Raw genomic sequence first — 14,323 nt, forward strand, 5'->3', positions numbered from 1 at the left:
AATGTAACGTTTATGGTTGTGTCTCATCACTCCAAATTACTTTGTGCCAGAAGGTTTGAGGCTTGTGTCTGTGCTGTTTAGCATAGTATTGTAAGCAGGAAACTTTGTGGCATTTGCATAGTAATGGCTTTCTACTGGCAAATAGAGATGGCCCGAACGGTTCCCGGCGAACTTCCAGTGGTTCGCGCTTGCAGAGAACCGCAAACTTTTTTCCGGAAGTTTGGTTTGCCCCCATAATGCACCATTAGGGTCAACTTTGACCCTTTACATCACAGTCAGCAGGCACATTGTAGCTAATCAGGCTACACTCCCTCCTGGAGCTACTCCCCCCTTTTAAAAGGCAGGCACCGCCGGCCATTTTACTCACTTGTGTGCCTGAAGTAAATAGAGAAGGGACAGCTGCTGCAGACTCTCATAGGGAAAAATTAGTTTGGCTCTTGTAGGCTTGTTAGCTTGCTCCTTGCTGATTCTTATTGCTAAAATAGCACCCCACAACAGCTCTTTTGAGAGCTAATCTTGTTCTTGTGATCTATTTTTTTTATGTGTGTCCCACTGACACTTGTGTTGCATAGACAGCCTTGATAATTCATACTGTGTGTGTGCCATTGCCAGGCCCAGCACAATCAGTAGTCACCTGTCACTACCTGTGTATGTGACAGGTGCACATTGTAATACCCATTACTGCATATACCTACCTACCTGTTGTTCACAGTACACCCACCCACCTACGTGAGTTGAGCGCACACAGTGTCACTGTGCCTGTCCGCTACCCGTCTGTGTGTGAAGGGTGCACATTGTAATACTCATCACTGCATATACCTACCTGTTGTGTTCAGTGCACCCACCTACCTACATGAGTGCACGCAGTGTGATATACCACTCCGTGCAGACCTGTTAACTGCACACTGCATTAGTCAAGTCGGTGCATACCTTTCACCTCACCCCCCCCCCCCCCCCCCGATATGGACACAGTGGACAAAACAGGCAGAGGTAGAGGCAGACCCAAAGGATGGCCACCTGGCAGGTCTGTGCGAGGTCGTGTTGATGTGATTTCGTGTGGCCCTGGCCCAAAGTACAGTGCTCAGAAGAAGGCACGTCCAATCAACTCCCAAGATTTTTCAGGAAGTGGTTGACTATTTAACACAGAACACCATCTTCCGCAGCCACCAGCGCTACTACAAGCACCACATCCATTGCATTTGACACTTCGCAGGAGTTAATTGGTGGGGAATTAACTGATTCACAGCCATTATTGTTACAACCAGATGAAGGCGCTAAGCAAGTTACACCACCTCATATGTCCGAGTTAGGACGGAACATGTGAGGAGGAGAAGGAGGAGGAGGAGAAGGAGGAGGAGGAGGAGGAGGAGGAGGAGGAGGAGGAGGAGGAGGATGATGATGATGAAGTACCTGCTGTTGGTGCAGTTTATGGGGTGTCTGAGGCAAGCAAAGCCGGGCAGGATGATTAGGAGGATTATGATGATACGGCTCCCACATGGGTTCCTAACAGACAAGATGGCCAAGGGGACAGTTCAGAGGGGGAGTCAGAGGGGAGTAGGAGGAGACGAGTTCCTGAAAGAAGCAGGGGGAGCTCATCATCAGAAACAGCTGGTGGCAGTGTCCGGCGCAATGTATCACCACCTGTGTACAGCCAGCCAACATGCCCTTCAACGTCAGCTGCTGATGCCACCATAGTGCCATCACCTCAGGGGGGCTCAGCGGTTTGGAATTTTTTTAATGTGTCTGCCTCAGATTGGAGCAATGCCATCGGTTCTCTCTGCCTCCAAAAATTGAGCCGTGGAAAGGCCAGCACTTATGTAGGGACAAGTGCCAACTGCAATGGGAAGAGCACCTGAGCAAAAGCAGCACACAAAAGAAAAGCCACCCTCCTTCTCCCCTTCCTCCTTCAGTTGCAGCATCTTCAGCCGCTTTTTCTCTTGCACCTTCACAGCCACCCTCCTCCACTCCGCCTTTGCCCTTGAGCGGTTCCTGCTCCTCATCCAACAGGAGCCAGGTGTACGTGAAGGAAATCTTTGAGCGGAAAAAGCCAATTTCTGCCAGTCACCCCCTTGCCCGGCGTCTGACAGCTGGTGTGGCGGAACTGTTAGCTCTCCAGCTGTTACCACACAAGCTGGTGGACTCTGAGGCCTTCCGTAAATGTGTGGCCATTGAGACACTGCAGTGGAAGATACCAGGCCACAATTATTTTTCTAAAAAGGCGATACCAAAACTGTACCATGAAGTTGAGAGGCAAGTGGTGTCATCTCTGGCACACAGCGTTGGGTCAAGGGTCCACCTGACCACGGATGCCTGATCTGCCAAGCATGGTCAGGGCAGGTACATTACTTACAGAGCCCATTGGGTCAACCTGGTGACCGATGGCATGCAGGGAGTACGTGGCTGTGCAGCAGACCAACTTGTGACACCTCCACGGCTTGCAGGCAGGCCTCCTGCCACCTCCTCTCCTGCTACATCCTCTTCGTTGTCCTCCTCAGCTGAGTGGCAGTTCAACTCTACTGGTGCTGCGATCTCCTCTCCAGCTACACAGCCCCATCTCCCCAGGGCCTATGCTGTGTGCCAGGTACGACGGTGTCACGCCATATTAGACATGTCTTGCCTCAAAGCGGAGAGTCACACTGGACCAGCTCTTCTGGCTGCTCTTAACAGGTGGATCAGTGGCTGACCCCGCACCAGCTGGAGATCAGCAACGTGGTGTGTGACAATGGCAGCAATCTTATTTCCACGTTGAATTTGGGAAAGCAGACACATGTACCCTACCTGGCACTTGTGCTGAATCTAGTCATTCAAAGATTTGTGTCAAAGTACCCAGGCTTAGAGGACGTCCTGAAGCAGGCCAGGAAGTTGTGTGGGCATTTCAGGCGGTCTTATACGGCCATGGCATGCTTTGCAGATATTTAGCGGAGAAACAACTTGCTGGTGAGACGCTAGATATGTGATAGCCCAACTCGCTGAAATTCAACCCTGGTCATGTTCTCTCGCCTGCTAGAACAGGAGAAAGCCGTCACCCAGTACCTGTACAATTACAGTAGAAGGACACAATCTGGGGAGATAGGGATGTTCTGGCCCCCGAACTGGACACTGATGCGAAATGCATGCAGGCTCATGCGGCCGTTTGAGGAGGTGACCAACCTGGTGAGTCGCAGTGAAGGCACCATCAGCGACTTGATCCCATACGCTTACTTCCTGGAGCGTGCCGGGCGTAGAGTGGTGGATCAAGCTGTGGAGGAGCGTGAAGAGGAACAGTTACAGCAGGAACAGTTGTGGGAGCAACTTACATCAGAATCAGAGGTTTCCTCAACACCTGCGGCAGCATAGAGGGGGGAGGAGGAGGAAGAGTCGTGTGGGGAAGAGGAGTCAGACTCGGATGATGAGGAAGGTGTTTCTTTGGAGGAGGAGGCAGCAGTAGAAGAACAACCTCAGCAGGCGTCGCAGGGGGCTTGTGCTGCTCGACGTTCCCGTGGTATTGTTCGTGGCTGGGGGGAGGAGGACCTGACGTCACTGAGAAAGAGCAAGAAGATCAATAATAGAAGATAGCAGAGTGAGTGCACACCTATGCCTTAAAACATCCTTATACCTTGCATACACAGCGGTGCAACATCCAGATGGAAACCAGCTAAATATCATTACTTGCAAACAAGAGAAGAAAGGAATATCCAGGAGCAACTTCGCCAATCCAATTTTCATAAAAAGTCCAATCTTTAATGAAAAACTTCCATAAAAAACCATCAGAGGGTAAAAGACAAAAAAGCAGCAATACTTATCATTGTGAGGTAGTGCAGGAGGTGCAGAGGCTGGTCGACGATCGTTTCTCCCCACTATGAGGGCTTTCTCGAGACCGTATGACCCCCTAAGCCTGTCACCACTCGTATATACTGAAAGCCACGCCCCCAGATAGCCCCTTGACCAATGGCAACAAGTCCCTGTATCAGGCTCACCTGTAACACCTGCGGTGAGTAATCATCCATTGACCCCCTACACGAAACTTCCTGTGCGTCCGCCCGCACGTGTCGGCATATGCTTTCTCATAATGGAATGCATACACTTCCGCCTACTTATGTGGAGCTCCGTAGCGCTGTATTCAATGACGCGTTTGCGTCTCCGTACGTGACTACGTAAGCCCTCAACGGGACTGTCGCCATCTTGTGGGGAATTTCAAAATTACTCTAACTTTCAGTATATACGAGTGGTGACAGGCTTAGGGGGTCATACGGTCTCGAGAAAGCCCTCATAGTGGGGCGAAACGATCGTCGACCAGCCTCTGCACCTCCTGCACTACCTCACAATGATAAGTATTGCTGCTTTTTTGTCTTTTACCCTCTGGTGGTTTTTTATGGAAGTTTTTCATTAAAGATTGGACTTTTTATGAAAATTGAAAGAGCAAGAAGAGATGGATAGTACGTCTGCATCCAACTTTGTGCAGATGTCGTCTTTCATGCTGTCCAGCCTGTTGAGGGACCCCCGTATAAAAAAACTCAAGCGGAATGAACTGTACTGGGTGGCCACGCTACTAGACCTTCGGTATAGGCACAAAGAGCCGGACATGTTACCAACTTACCAGAAGGCAGAAAGGATGCAGCACATGCAGAACAAGCTGGCAACTATGCTTTACAATGCGTTTAAGGGTGATGTCACAGCACAACGGAATAAAGGTACCACTGCCAGTAATCCTTCTCCCATGTCAATGCAGGCAAGGACAGGACGCTCCAGCGGTCTCATGGTGATGTCGGACATGCGGACCACCCTCCACCCACGCCTGGACCGGCAGGTAGGCGACTACCTGGCCTTAAGTGTGGATGTAGACACTGTGAGCAGCGATGAACCCTTGGACTACTGGGTGCGCAGGCTTGACCTGTGGCCAGAGCTGTCCCAATTTGCCATCCAACTTCTGTCTTGCCCTGCCTCAAGCATCCTGTCAGAAAGGACCTTCAGCGCAGCTGGAGGCATTGTCACTGAGAAGAGAAGTTGCCTAAGTCACAAAAGTGTTCAGTACCCCACCTTTATCAAAATGAATGAGGCATGGATCCCAGAGGGCTACCAAGTCAGTCTCCACACACACAGCATCTCTGCCTGCACGCCCTGTGACTGGCTGCCAGCCCCAAGACTAAGTCGCTCCCCACACAGCATCTCTGCCTGCAGGTCGGTTGACTGCCTTCTCCGCCACCACCAACAGGGTCCAGGACTCCAGGCGGATTCCTGAATTTTTAAGGCTGCTGCTAGCAGCGGCCGCTATAATAATTTCTCTGGTGCGTGTACATGCCTGCCTAATTTTTCTAGCTGCACTGCAGCTGCAACAACAAAACAAAAGGCATGTACATGTGTCAATTCCCCTTTGTGATTGTTACCTTGCCACAGTGAAGGGGCTTGCATATCACAATGAAGCAATGGCCGCCGGCTAGATGAGTGTCTCAGGGGGTGGCACACCAAAGATAATAAGGTCGTTGCTTCATTGTGGACAGGTCAAATTTGATCAGCTGGACAGTCACTGTTGTTCTATCATTGAGCTACCACAGCCCGGCGACCATATGGGCTTGAAAACCGCCACGACCTGCATTCTGGCCATGGTGCGCACCAGTCCAGCATGGCCGTCACTACACAAACAGATGTTTGCGGTGCGTGACACAGTGAGTTTGGTGTGTCAGTGTGAAGCAGTACTCTAATTACACACTCCCTGATTGATGTGTGCACATGCAAGATGTTTTAAAGCACTTTAGGCCTGCAATTTAGCATTCAATGTGATTTCTGCCCTTAAAACGCTGTTTTGCTTTTGGCGTGTATCCCACTCCGCCATGCCCCCCTTCAGGTGTTAGACCCCTTGAAACATCTTTTCCATCACTTTTGTGGCCAGCATACATTTTTGTAGTTTTCAAAGTTCGCCTCCCCATTGAAGTCTATTGCGGTTCATGAACGTTCACGCGAACCGAACTTTTGTGGGAGGTTCGTTAACCGAAAATCGGAGGTTTGGGCCATCTCTAGTGGCAAATTATTTATGGGTCTTTCCTTGCATCACGAACAATTTTTCTGGCAGTTGTGGCTGAAACGATAGTTGGTCTACCTGACTGAGCTTCGCAGCACGTCCTGATGAAGCTCCGGTGGGTGGGGCGAAGCGCGTAGACGTCACGCTAAGCACGATTCTATTCAGGGAGCCGCCGGCTATCTCAGCCACGCCGCCGCCATCTTATGCACAGAGGCCTCCAGGCTTTTGGGACTGTCGATCCGCCACATTTCGCGGCAACACTTACAACTACTCTCCGCAGCCCATACACCGGACCCAGATAAGTGCTTATGCCTGACATATGTTAATGCATTATATAGCGATCAGCAGACATGCAAGCTGGGGAGTACCATACGCCATTTCTTGCTACTAATATCGTGCAGTATACTGGGTTATTTGCACAACGCCATCCCTACTGCCAGAGCACTAAGTGACTGATACCACATCTGATACTTGCAATACAGCACGCTCTTCTCCTCGCATTGGAGGGACTTTTTGTCACGCCCCATAGACTGTTCTATAGAGGCAACGCGGCCTACACTGCTCGCGTTGTGACACCAATGGCAGTACTTTAAGCAAGAAGATATACTAGCACGCCCTGAACCTAGGGTGGACTGTGGATGCAATTTATAGCTGGCTGGTCTCCAGAAGGTTTTACAATTACCCAGGCTTATTGCTAAGGATACTGTCACCTTCCTATCGTGCTCTACATGAGATACTATAGCATATGTTGCCGGTGTTCTTTACTTTGCTTGGAACTATATGCCACTTCATTTCCATGCCACCTCAGCATTGCTGGAACCAAGTGTTTACATTTACAACAAACTGAACTTTGTTGTTTCAGCTGTTTCTATGGATCCATATAATTGCGGGTCACTATAATTGGCATCTTTAAAGTATTATTCCTCTGTGTATTTTGGCGCAATTGATACAGTTAGTTGCGGCTGGCGGATCTTCTGTATATATTGAATGGTGTTGATATTCAATCACATTGATTACACTCATCTAGCCTCTGTGAGTGGTTATAGCCAATATTATGCTTACTGTTATGGCTTCCTCGCATGGGATGTATAGGTGTATGCAATAGAAAATATGGCATTATTGTAACCTATCTTTTAGATCATATTGGTCACGTCTATCTACCCTCTGTGAGTGGTTAAGCCATTACCTAACTTACTATATTTTTTGGCTTCCTCCCAGAGGCTTGGATGAGGTGTTTACCATATATGTGCAATACTGATGGGTGTTGTAATGATTTATGAGATGACTTATGTATGCATTATCCCTAATTTTGCACTAACACCATTCGATTGATGTAACCCTGACTGTCTTCTGACATATACAGCACTACGTATTGTATTTTCAGTACAAACATTAGTGTCAAGCGATCGCTTGACATATGTTCTCACAATTGTGGGTGTATGGGTTTTATTGAATTTGTAATAAAATTGTGCAATTTTTTGAGCAGCATATACTGGTTTGGCTCTCTTCTCCTTTTTGCTAATGTTTGTTGTTTACCAGTGCTGGTACCTGCACATAAAATCATGCACATAATATTCCTTAACTAGTTATTTTTTCTCAACACAGGTTTTCTATAAGTCAGGCTGAGATCTAACAGCTTAATAGTATTGCTGATAATGGGCTTCCATTATGTATTTAAAGAGACCCAGAGATGAGAGAGTCGCTGTATTTTTTACTTACCCGAGGCTTCCTCCAGCCCCATAAGCATGGATGTGTCCCTCGCCGTCCTCCTCAGCGCCGCCATTCAGACGCAGTCTTTCCCTCAGTGACGTAAGCGCGGGACTTCTGTGCATGCGCGGACCCTTCTGCGCAAGTTTAGAAGGCCTCAGCTGATGTCACTCAGTCAGACTGAGTAACACAACAAATTGAGAGCAAACTGCCCACAATAAACAAACAGAGATAAAGCCATAAAGCCAGAAAAAAAAAAAAGTGTCCATCTTAGGCTACCATAGGTAATAACCAAGCCACCAGAGCCATTGTAGCAATATATAACAAATTTATTAAAGGACGTATACCAATAGAAATTTAAAATTAATTAAAACAATGCAGCGCACAGGTTACACAGTAACCAAAGTAATTCAAATAGCAGGTAACACTATAAGTATGGGTTCCATATACTGCATATGCTGGCGAAAAAACATGTGTGCATATATCTCAACCTTCTGCAATGAAATGAAAAAAAAACACCTTGCGTATGAAAGATTCCAATAAAGTCTTACCCAATCCTGCAAATACTGCTTCACGGCTACCTGGGGTACAGGTAGCAGTGAACCAGTATTTTCAGGATTGGGTAAGACTTTATTGGAATCTTTCATACGCAAGATGGTTTTTTCATTTAATTGCAGAAGGTTGAGATATATGCACACGTTTTTTCGCCAGCATATGCAGTATATGGAGCCCATACTGAGGCCTGGAACCCACTACAAATCGCAAAACGCTATCGCAATCGTTAGTGTTTTTATTCAGAGTTTTGCAAGCGATTTCATGAGCGTTTTCCGGCGCTTTTGGGAGAGATTTTAAAAAGTGTAAGCTTTTTGCCAGCGATTGTGTAGCGATTTGCGATCTTAATTCTGATTGGTCCTTTCAATGTATCAGAATTTTATTACAGCTTGCAATCGCACTCAAATCGCTATGTGTAGCGATTCATGAGTGATTTACCAGCGCTTCAATACATTACATTGAAGCGCAAAAGCTCCCAAAATGCTGCATGTCCTGCGATTGCGATTTTGCTAATCGCAATCGCTACTTTGGGATTTGTTACATTTATTTACATTGGCAGAGCGTTTAGGGAAAGCGCTAGCGATTTAAAGCACTCCCTAAATGCTCAAAAAAAAGAAAAAAAAATTTGTTCTAGTGTGTTCCAGCCCTTATAGTGTTACCTGCTATTTGAATTACTTTGGTTTGAACTATGTAACCTGTGCGCTGCATTGTTTTAATTGCTATTGGGATAAGTCCATTAATAAATTTGTTATATATATTGGTACAATGGCTCTGGTGGCTTGGTTATTACCTATGGTAGCCTAAGATGGACACTTTTTTCTATATACGAGTAACTCAGTCAGACTGAGCCGCTTACCGGGACTTCGCTGCGGCTGATCGGCAGCACTGAGGAGGATGGCAAGGGACACATCCATGCTTATGGGGCTGGAGGAAGCCCAGGGTAAGTAAAAATACAGCGATTCTCTCATCTCTGGGTCTCTTTAAACTTTGTCCCTCACTCTGGTGTGGAAGTGCCCTCCTTCATCCCTTTAAAGAGAACCAGAAAGGACGTAAGTAAAGCTAATATACATACCTGGGGCTTCCTCCAGCCCCATACGCACGGATCGCTACCATGCCGCCGTCCACCGCTTCCTGTTTCCACCGGTACCGGGTCTCGTAGTTTCGGCCAGTCGGCGGCAGCACGCGGTCAATTGTCCGCATCACAGGGGCTCCCTCCATACCCGTACGCGTGCGGCGCCATACTGCGCAGCCGCATGTGTAAGGGTATGGAGGGAGCCCCTGTGCATGCGGACATTTGGCCGCGTCCGCCGGAAGTAACGGGACCCGGTACCGCCGATAAAGGAAGCGGAGGACGGCGGCGTGGGAGCGATCCAGGCTTATGGGGCTGGAAGAAGCCCCAGGTATGTATACAATCTTGTTTCATTTTCCCTCTATGGCCGTCTCTGGTTCCCTTTAAGCTGGAAATACACCATGAGTTTTTTCAGCAGATAGATGGCTCAATAGATAATTTCTGATCTGATTTTAATCATTTTTCTCATTGATTTTCTTATAGAAGTGAATGAAAATCATTCGGAAAACAAACAGAAAATCGATCGGCCAGTAAATCTGCCAAAACAACTCATCGAGTATTCCCACCATTACACCTATCTCTCACTTTGCTATGCTGGCAAAGATTAGAGTTGGCATTGCTTCCTTATTTGTTATTGTTGGTGAGTGACTGCTGGTCTGCTATGGGAGGTGTTTGATGCTTTTGTTCAGAGGGAGGCTGGAATCTGTGGGCCTTGGGTGCTAAAAAGTACAAATCTTGCCCTGATTTTGTGCATATGGGGAAGCATATTATATATGTGGGGGTAATTGCTGCTTTTCATATGTGGAGATGGCTGCAAATGTAATACTATTGTTAACCAAGAGGTATACAAGTTATATTTGTAGGTAGAAGGGAAAACTTCGAAAAGTGGAGCAATTTTAATTTTGTCATTTTTGTGTAGGGGTTCCCTGAGATCAAAAAAAAATAAAATGTTCTAGAGGTTCCTCAACTTTAAAAAAGGTTGAGAAAGGCTGGATTAGATTGTGAGCTCCTCTGAGGGATAGTTAGGGCTTGTTCACACATAGGGCGTTTTGCGTTTTTTTTTTTTAAACGCTAGCGATTTTAGAAATTGCTGTAAAACACTTGTGCAATGATTCCCTATGAGAGTGTTCACATCTGAGCGGTTCGTTTCCGATCCGCTCAGCAAAGCGCTGCCTGTACCATTTTTAGGGCGATTTTGCTACAATGGAAGGTATAGGAAAAACGCTCACAAAATTGCTCTGTGCAGCAATTCTGCTCGCGCTTTTAAGAATAAATACATTGTATTTATTATTTTCTGGGTCAAAGAGTTCACTTCCTGACTTGCGTCATGAAGGTAAAAAACAAATCGCTCTGAAAAAGCGCTTAGAAAAATCGTAGTGCACAGTTAAGCGCCAGGAGAGGGGGAAAAAAAATCACTCACAAAATTTCAAAATGCTGGCCTCAGCGATCGCGATTTTAGATGTGAACAAAGCCTCAGTGACAACAATATGTACTCTGTAAAGAGCTGCTATGTCATCACTGTATATATACCAAATAATATTATTAATATCTCTCCCCCCCCCCCCCCAAAGGAAAAAAAAAAAGTGTAGGGGAAAATAAGCAATGTTTTTCTGTTAAGTACTTTGCATAATTCCATTACTTTTATGGATCAGTTTCTTCAATCTGCTTACCGCAACACAAAGGGCTCTTGATTCACAATCAATTTCCGCATACGGAAATGCACTTGCATAAATTTCCGACTGAAATAAGACCATCTTGACATACACAAAATTTTACGCCTGATCATTTACCGCATGTGCAAAATTGTGCACATTATTTACCCACATGCGTAAAAAGTGCGGCAAAAGTTGGTAATTCCCGCAAAAAAACCCCGAAATTCACAAACAAAAAGGGGTGCATTATTTCTGACTTAAGTACCGATTTTTTATCACCTACTATTACTTGGTGATATATTTTGCTTCCAATTGACTTAAAGAGGAACTCCAGTGAAAATAATGTAAAAAAGTGCTTCATTTTTACAATAATTAGGTACAAATGATTTAGTCAGTGTTTGCTCATTGTAAAATCTTTCCTCTCCCCGATTTACATTCTGACATGTATCACATGGTAACATTTTTACTGTGGGCAGGTTATGTAGCTGCTGCTAGCTGTTTTGGCCGTTAGAGACAGCTGTAAGCAGCTATTTCCTGTCTGTGAACATTGTGGCAGTTTGCCAGGAGCACCGTGGTCCTCGGAGCTTCTTGTGGGAGGGGTTTCACCACAATATCAGTTATACAGCGCCCCCTGATGGTCTGTTTGTGAAAAGCAATATATGTCTCATGTAAAAGGGGTATCAGCTACTGATTGGGATAAAGTTAAATTATTGGTTGGAGTTCCTCTTTAAATGTAGTCTGGAGCCTTGAGCACTGGGTTTGCTGGACTTTAATATTTTTTTTTACAAGTTTTTGTATGTGCCACTTTTTTATTTTTACGCATGGTTTCCCCATGGTAACTATGTAATTACACGTTTCCCCAATTTTTTTTATGCATTGTTCCCGCATGCCGAAAAGGTACTTTTCCGTTAGCCGGGCGCATCCGTCAGGTGGCGCTAATTACTATTCCCCCTCCAGGCCGACATGGATAGGGCTCTATTCTCAAAGACTTCCCGCATGCGGTAAAGCACATGCGGAAAGTTTGCGACCAAAATACCGTCAAGTTGAAATTCTCAAAATGTTCCGCATGTTTTTTCCGCATGTGGAAAAAGTGCGGTAAAAGTGCGGGATTCATGCGGAAAAATTTCCGCAAAAGTCGGTATTTTCCGCAATAAAAAAATCAATTCTCAAAAATGTTCAGGCGCATCATTTCGTCGTTATTTACCGATTTTTTATCACCTACAAATAGTAGGTGATATATTCCGCATCCCATTGACTTTAATGAAGTGTGGAGGCTTAAAGAGACTCTGTAACAACAAAAACCTCCCCTGGGGGGTACTCACCTCGGGTGGGGGAAGCCTCCTGGTCCTAATGAGGCTTCCCACACCGTCCTCTGTCCCACGGGGGTCTCGCTGCAGCCCTCCGAACAGCCGGCGACAGAGCCGACTGTAGCTTCAATATTTACCTTTGCTGGCTCCATCGGGGGCGCTGTGGCTGCTTTCGGCACGGAAATAGACGGAAATACCCGATCTCCGTCGGGTCCGCTCTACTGCGCAGGCGCCGGTAACTTGCGCCTGCGCAGTAGAGCAGACCCGACGGCAATCGGGCTGCAGCGAGACCCCTGACGGATGGAGGACGGCGTGGGAAGCCTCATTAGGATCCGGAGGCTTCCCCCACCCGAGGTGAGTACCCCCCAGGGGACGTTTTGTCGTTACAGTTCCTCTTAAAGGGCTGTGCTTGGTGGACTTTAATTTTTTTTTTTTTAAACACTTTTTTATGCGACCTTTTTACCCCATGATTCCCGCATGAATAATGGCTGTTTCCGCATCTTTTTTCCCGCATACGGAAAACATTAGTGAATGTGGAAAAAATGCGGAGTTTACCGCTGACGGAAATATAGCGGTAAAATTTTGCGGTGTTTTTGCCTGTTAGTGAATAGAGCCCAATAGGGGAAGATGCAACTCTGGTGGAGTTTTGTCGCCACCTACAGGATGCGCCCGGCTAACGGAAAAGAACCGCCGAAAATTTTACTGCATGTGGAAAAAATGCGGAAATTATCACTGGCGGTAATATAGCGGTCAAAAATCTCTTACCGCATGTGTGATTGTGAATAGAGCCCAATGTCCCAAGATGCACAGTTTATCCAGATGCCTATACAGATCACCGATGAGGTGGATGCTAATGGAATCAATGAAAGCTACTTCAATATTTTATACTGCTGCTTGTTATAGCAATAGGAAATAATAGGATTAAAGATTCAGGCAGAATTACAAACATGGCAGAAGAGCCAACTCTTCCCAAAGAAGTACTGTTCGTGACTTCACTGCGGAGATTTCTAGTCACTTCCTTAGCCAACAGCAGCTGTGATGAAGAAACAACATTAGAGAAGTCTCGTCAGCCTGAAAACAAGCGGCACCCAGAACTCAAAACAAACCACTATTTCTCGTGGCAAGTAGTAGAAGTTCTAAGTTCCGGGTGCGCTAAGCTTGCCAGGCAACATTGCAGGCTGATGATAACACTATGCGATGACGGAGGACAGCACCACACGCACAATAGCTGCGCACTCCTCCCCCACCGTCATGCGGCGTGGAGCCCAGGGCTGTTTCGTTATGAGCGACGTGACACGTTGAATCAATGGAATACGCACCAACCTTTTCCTACAAATCCGCGACAACAGCGCTTGAACTGGTGACAAGCCACTAGCGTTTCAGCGCCACTTCCAGAGTGACGTCACAATGCAGGCCAACGTCGAGCCCTTTTAACACGAGGACCAATCAGAGCCCAAGCTTGCAGCCGAGCCCCCATCGCTAGCAGCCAATGAGAGTTCAGCTCTGGTGATCGAGCCTCCCCCAGTCATGTGAGTGTTGAATGCCAGCATGGAAGACATGAGCTGCGGCAGCGCCATGCGGGCCCAGGGGTAACACGGGGGACTTCTCTGTCCTGCAGGTGATTGGCTAGAATCTAGCACTTATTGTTACACTTTGATGCAGTGTACGCGTGTACGTTTCCGGACGCGTCTTTTATTCTGCAAAAGTTTGCTTGGCGAGCTGAAAGTTGACGTGTTGACATTTTCCATAGAGCATGCAGCTCCGTGTCCACGCCCACTCTACCATCGTGCTGAAGTGGGAGCATGCTCGCAGATCAATACATTTCACGATTGTCCGATGTGTGGACTGTACTCCAGCACAGCTGCTCCAGCGAGGACGCACGATCTATTATATTTACATGGCTTTACGAATAACCTTAGATATTCCGATCTGTTTATTATTGTGGTCAGAGCTGGTAGGCCTAAGCTTTTTTTTTTCAGTAATGTATATTTTACCGAGCTGACCTTACAAGGTGTTTGAGTTTCCTGGCTGAACTGTCATG

General features: G+C 46.8%; 1 protein-coding gene across 6 annotated transcripts in view; it reads left to right on the forward strand.

The window, feature by feature from the left end:
- LOC137546767 (Krueppel-like factor 15) overlaps window positions 1–14,323 on the forward strand; it is a 118,162-nt gene that overhangs the window by 69,228 nt on the left and 34,611 nt on the right. The window contains exon 1 of one of the 6 annotated variants that reach the window (XM_068269562.1): window positions 13,817–13,900. The exons of 4 other annotated variants lie outside the window; for them this stretch is intronic. The gene's annotated coding sequence lies outside the window, so the exon portion shown is untranslated. Of the gene's footprint in view, window positions 1–13,816; window positions 13,901–14,219; window positions 14,237–14,323 lie in introns of those variants that run through there. One more of the 6 variants, XM_068269564.1, reaches the window with a different exon arrangement.

Source organism: Hyperolius riggenbachi, chromosome 2 (genome assembly GCF_040937935.1).
Source record: "Hyperolius riggenbachi isolate aHypRig1 chromosome 2, aHypRig1.pri, whole genome shotgun sequence".
In the NCBI taxonomy this organism is placed as follows: Eukaryota; Metazoa; Chordata; class Amphibia; order Anura; family Hyperoliidae; genus Hyperolius; species Hyperolius riggenbachi.